Genomic DNA, 5,458 nt, shown 5'->3' with positions numbered 1-5,458 from the left:
CATTGAGAACGGAAAGGTAAGAAGCAAGACTTATCAATTTTCGTTGTTTCTCATTTGTGTTCTTGTATTGATAAAAAAATCACTTTATTTGCAGCATGTAGTTGCTATGCGCATGAGGGGTCATAACGTGATGACTTTCCTTACGACGCGTGGTACGAGCCGTACATTCGGAGATTGGGTCTTCTCCCATTCGTGCTGCAGTTTAAGTGACGCCCTCCGCCGGTGAACCACGCGGCGCTGACCGCACTTGTGGATCGTTGGAGGCCCGAGACTCACTCGTTCCACCTTCCATTTGGGCCCATGACGATGAACCTAGAGGACATGGCTATGATAAGCGGCCTTCCTATCAACGGACGAGCTGTTACCGGTCGTGTCAGCACCGCTAATTGGCGACAACGGGCAGGCATTTTAATTGGTGTTGTGCCCGATCCCCCTCTGCCAGGCAAGGCCGAGGGCTCGAAAGTGAGGCATGCTTGGCTAAAACAAGACAGAGGAGGAGGCAATCCATGTCCTGAGGGTGCGAATGACCTGGTTGTGCAGCAGTACGCGCAGGCCTGTCTTTGGTATGTACAAACTAAGGTAGTCTTCTCAGACGCAACCGGGAACTCAGCCCTCTGGATATTTTTGGAGCTACTCACTAACTGGGATACCCATTGTTGAGGAAATCGTTAACTGGTAGCTGCTCGGTTGGCTGACGAGTAGGGGATTAATAGGCTAATCGGCAAGTTAATCGGCCATTTAATCAATTACTCGGGCGATTAATCAGTTAATCGGCTACTCGGTGACCATACGAGTAGGGATTAATTGGCAAGTTAATTGGTTAATCGGATGAATTCTTGAACAGGGGGATACCCAGTATAGCTGGGGTTCGGCCGCACTAGCATACTTGTATCGTCAGGTAATAGATATTTGCAACCATTTATCTTGCATTTGTCATGCGCCTCCATATCTAACATGTTTGTTTGATTGCAGCTTGACTTGGCGTGTCGCAGGAAGGGAGATACATCCTCATTGGTTGGGTTTGTTTGGACCCTATCCGTGTGGATGTGGGAGCGGATCCCGGTTGGACGACCCGATTTCAAGAACCCCGAACACCCAAACCCACTTGGTAATCATGATGGGGCGCATGATGATGATCCATATCGGCTCCCTACGGTTTCGTACTATTGGGAATGGGTGACGGTGTACACAGGAAGCTTGCATGTGCGATACAAGTGCTATATGAACGAGCTAGACACCTTGACTGCTGAGCAGGTATTGAGAAGTTCAATGAGACAAAATGTACTCAAGAATGAAATTTGTATCTAACAATGTATCTCTTTGTTTTGCAGGTCCATTGGATGCCTTATGTGGATGATCGTGGCTTCTCTCTTAACGAGATGTGCATGCGTGATAGCCATCTTTGGCGGGCGAGGTGCCCAATGATATGCCTCTTTGCGGTCGAGTGGCACTTCGTAGACCGTGTGGAAAGACAATTTGGAAGAAGACAAGTTATTCCAATTGATGAGAGCAAGGAGGAAATGCTATCTCTGCATCGATGAGCAACCATGTCTTTGAGTATGTAGTAGAGAATTGAATAAGTCTATGTTTGCTCATGCTTTGTCACGTGGCTCATTTGTAGGTTCGATCGAAGGAACAATCAGGACATAGATGATTGGGCAGACAAACACATTAAGTGGATGCAATTTTGGAATCGAAGAGACATGTTAGTGGAATTAGAGAGTAGAGCTCACAATCAGTCAGCATATCAGAAGTATCAAGCGTGGTATGCGGGTCGTTACCGGTTAAAGCTAAAGCCCGGTTGGACTCACGAGGAATGGTCGGAATTGGTGTCTGAAGACCTGGAGACTGCAGAAGGTTTTCATACATTCAACACGGCGGTGAGAGACACAAGAGGGGCTCACGTTGGCTATGCACCTATGCATGACGAAATGGCAGTCTAATGAGCCAATTCTAACACACTTGCATTATATAATGTTCTTTCAAATACATAAATTTGGTGTGTTCATGACTTGCAGGGAAGAGAGTTGCTTATGTGCGTCAACGATGCCAATGTAGCACTGAGTCATCCCCGTGGTGGTGCATTATCTGAGAGGACTCTTAGGAGCACGATGGAGGTATGAGCAATACATTATAAAAGCTTCTTTTCACGGATTAGTTATTTGCATCTCATATCATAGCATATTTTGTGTTGTCGTAGAAGTTCAAGAAGCGGTTACATAAGATGGCAGCTATGCTTTCTTGCCATGGTGCTCAGCCCAGTGATGTGTTTGCACCTGGTAGCTGCGCCGGCAGAGCTCGTAAACGTCGTTATCTCTGCAACGAAGAGGACATACATGAGGAGGCCAATGAAGAGGAGGCAACACATCAAGAGGAGCCAACACAAGAAGAGGAGCTGAAAGTGCGTTATATCGACTAGAGGGGGGGTGAATAGGTGATTTTTATGAATTCTTCACTGAGGAATTTGCCGGTGAGGAAATTCCTTAGCGAAGAACTACTTGCAGCGGAATAAGTACTCAAGAGTAAGCATAACAGAATACAAGCATGGTCATCATGATGAATTGAAGAAAATCACAGAGTACAGAAAGCGTAATCACAGGATAACACAAGATGAAGACAAACAGACTTAAGAATTTGAACAGAGGAAATTGAGAAAGTCTTCAGTCAAAGTCTTCAAACACAGATATGAACAAACACTCAACACAGTAATGAGGAAATGAAAGGGTTGAGGAAATAGAACCAGTAAGCTTGGTGAAGACAATGATTTGGTAGACCAGTTCCAACTGATGTCTCAGTTGTACGTCTGGTTGGAGCGGCTGAGTATTTAAACTCGAGGACACACAGTCCCGGACACCCAGTCGCTGAGCATGCAGCTCAGGACACCAAGTCCTCACCGTATTCTCCTTGAACTAAGGTCACACAGACCTCGTCCAATCACTCGTGGTAAGTCTTCAGGCGACATCCAAACCTTCACAGACTCGGTCACTCGGCGATCCACAATTCCTCTTGGATGCTCTAGACCATGACGCCTAACCGTCTGGAAGAAGCACAGTCTTCAAAGGTAACAAGCGTCGGATCCACGCAGGATCAATCTCTTCAGTGATGCTCAATCACTTTGGGGTGTTTGGGTTTGGGTTTTCCTCACTTGATGATTTTCACTCAAAGTCCTCGAAGGATGGGATGCTCTCAAATGACAAGTGTTAGTTTCTCTCGGAGCAGCCAACTAGCTAGTGGTTGTAGGGTGCGGCTATTTATAGCCTAGGGAGCAGCCCGACATGATAAGACATAAATGCCCTTCAATGATATGACTGTTAGGTGGATAAGATATTTTGGGACAGCTGGCGCGCAGCACAGCAATGGTCGGAAATTTGACTCTCAAATTCCTCATGGCTATAATGTTCCTCATTGTGTAGGCAATTCGCACTGGCGAATTCCTAACTCCTCAGTCAGAACAAATTCCTCAGCGACCAGAAGAACTTCGTCTCTGTCACTGAAGAAATTTACTGAACTGTATGAGATTTCCAAAGGCTTCACTCGAAGGGATTGGTAGGTGTAGGATTTTGAGTTGAGCATCACATGGAAATTTTTCCTTAGTATTTCCTCGACCCCCTTTAACAGTATGGTGTTTCCTATGACTCAAGAAAGGGAAAACGAAACTACGAAAACAAAAGTATTCACGCTTCATGTTCCTAAAATGAATACCAAGTCTTCAAGGTCACACCAATTTCTTCACTTTCAAAGTCTTCAGAAAGTCTTCAGAAAGTCTTCAGAATATCAAAGTCTTCAGTCGAAGAACTTCATTTTTAGGGGTCGACTTTCTCTGTAAATAGCAAACTCCTCATAGACTTATAGACCTGTGTACACTCATAAATACATTAGTCCCTGAACCTATAAGTCTTCAATACACCAAAATCACTAAGGGGCACTAGATGCACTTACAATCTCCCCCTTTTTGGTGATTGATAACAATATAGGTTAAGTTTTCAACGGGGATAAACATATGAAGTGTAAATATTGATATTGAGGAATTTGATTGCAAGATATAGAAGAACTCCCCCTGAAGATGTGCATAGTGAGGAATTTGCTTTTGAGGCAATGCACATTTGAAGAGTTTAATCATGGAGATCTCCACCTATATCTTGTAATTCATACACACATTTGACATATAGTATGAAGAATTTGAAATGCATGATGAAATATGGTGACTGATGTAATTCAGCATGCGTGTATTAACATATAACAAGGAATAAGCATGCAGAGGAACACATCAAAAGTATTAGAGCACCATCGGGTTTAAGGTTACAACTCGATCCAATAACGTTTCAGAAGAACGATGAAAGTGCGTTATATCGACTAGAGGGAGGGTGAATAGGAGATTTTTATGAATTCTTCACTGAGGAATTTGCTGGTGAGGAAATTCCCTAGCGAAGGACTACTTGCAGCGGAATAAGTACTTAGAAGTAAGCATAACAGAATACATGCATGGTCATCATGATGAAATGAAGACAATCACAGAGTACAGAAAGCATAATCACATGATAACACAAGATGAAGACAAACAGACAAAAGAAATTGAACTGAGGAAATTGACAAAGTCTTCAGTCAAAGTCTTGAAACACAGATATGAACAAACACTCAACACAGTAATGAAGAAATGAATGAGTTCAGGAAATAGAACCAGTAAGGTTGGTGAAGACAATGATTTGGTAGACCAGTTCCAACTGCTGTCTTAGTTGTACGTCTGGTTGGAGCGGCTGAGTATTTAAACTCGAGGACACACAGTCCCGGACACCCAATTGCTGAGCACGCAGCTCAGGACACCAAGTCCTCTCCATATTCTCCTTGAACTAAGGTCACACAGACCTCGTCCAATCACTCGTGGTAAGTCTTCAGGCGACTTCCAAACCTTCACAGACTCGGTCACTCGACGATCCACAATTCCTCTTGGATGCTCTAGACCATGACGCCTAACCGTCTGGAAGAAGCACAGTCTTCAAAGGTAACAAGCGTCGGATCCACGCAGGATCAATCTCTTCAGTGATGCTCAATCACTTTGGGTTTGTAGGGGTTTGGTTTTGGGTTTTCCTCACTCGATGATTTTCGCTCAAAGTCCTCGAAGGATGGGATGCTCTCAAATGACAAGTGTCAGTTTCTCTCGGAGCAGCCAACTAGCTAGTGGTTGTAGGGGGCGGCTATTTATAGCCTAGGGAGCAGCCCGACATGATAAGACATAAATGCCCTTCAATGATATGACCGTTAGGTAGATAAGATATTTTGGGACAGCTGGCGCGCAGCACAGCAACGGTCGGAAATTTGACTCTCAAATTCCTCAGGGCTATCATGTTTCTCACTGTGTAGGCAATTCGCACTAGCGAATTCCTAACTCCTCAGTCATAACAAATTCCTCAGCGACCAGAAGAACTTCGTCTCTGTCACTGAAGAAATTGACTGAACTGTA

General features: G+C 44.4%; 1 long non-coding RNA gene across 1 annotated transcript; it reads left to right on the top strand.

Annotated features, from left to right (window-relative positions):
• Window positions 1-1,007: 1,007 nt before the first annotated feature.
• On the top strand, window positions 1,008-2,498 carry LOC123083592 (uncharacterized). Its single transcript, XR_006439329.1, has 3 exons — window positions 1,008-1,254; window positions 1,332-2,117; window positions 2,201-2,498. It is a non-coding gene; the product is annotated as an uncharacterized lncRNA (long non-coding RNA).
• Window positions 2,499-5,458: the final 2,960 nt, after the last annotated feature.

Source organism: Triticum aestivum, chromosome 4A (assembly GCF_018294505.1).
Source record: "Triticum aestivum cultivar Chinese Spring chromosome 4A, IWGSC CS RefSeq v2.1, whole genome shotgun sequence".
Classification (NCBI taxonomy): domain Eukaryota; kingdom Viridiplantae; phylum Streptophyta; class Magnoliopsida; order Poales; family Poaceae; genus Triticum; species Triticum aestivum.
Note: the sequence above shows the minus strand (reverse complement) of the source record. Positions and strands in the feature narration are given on the sequence as shown.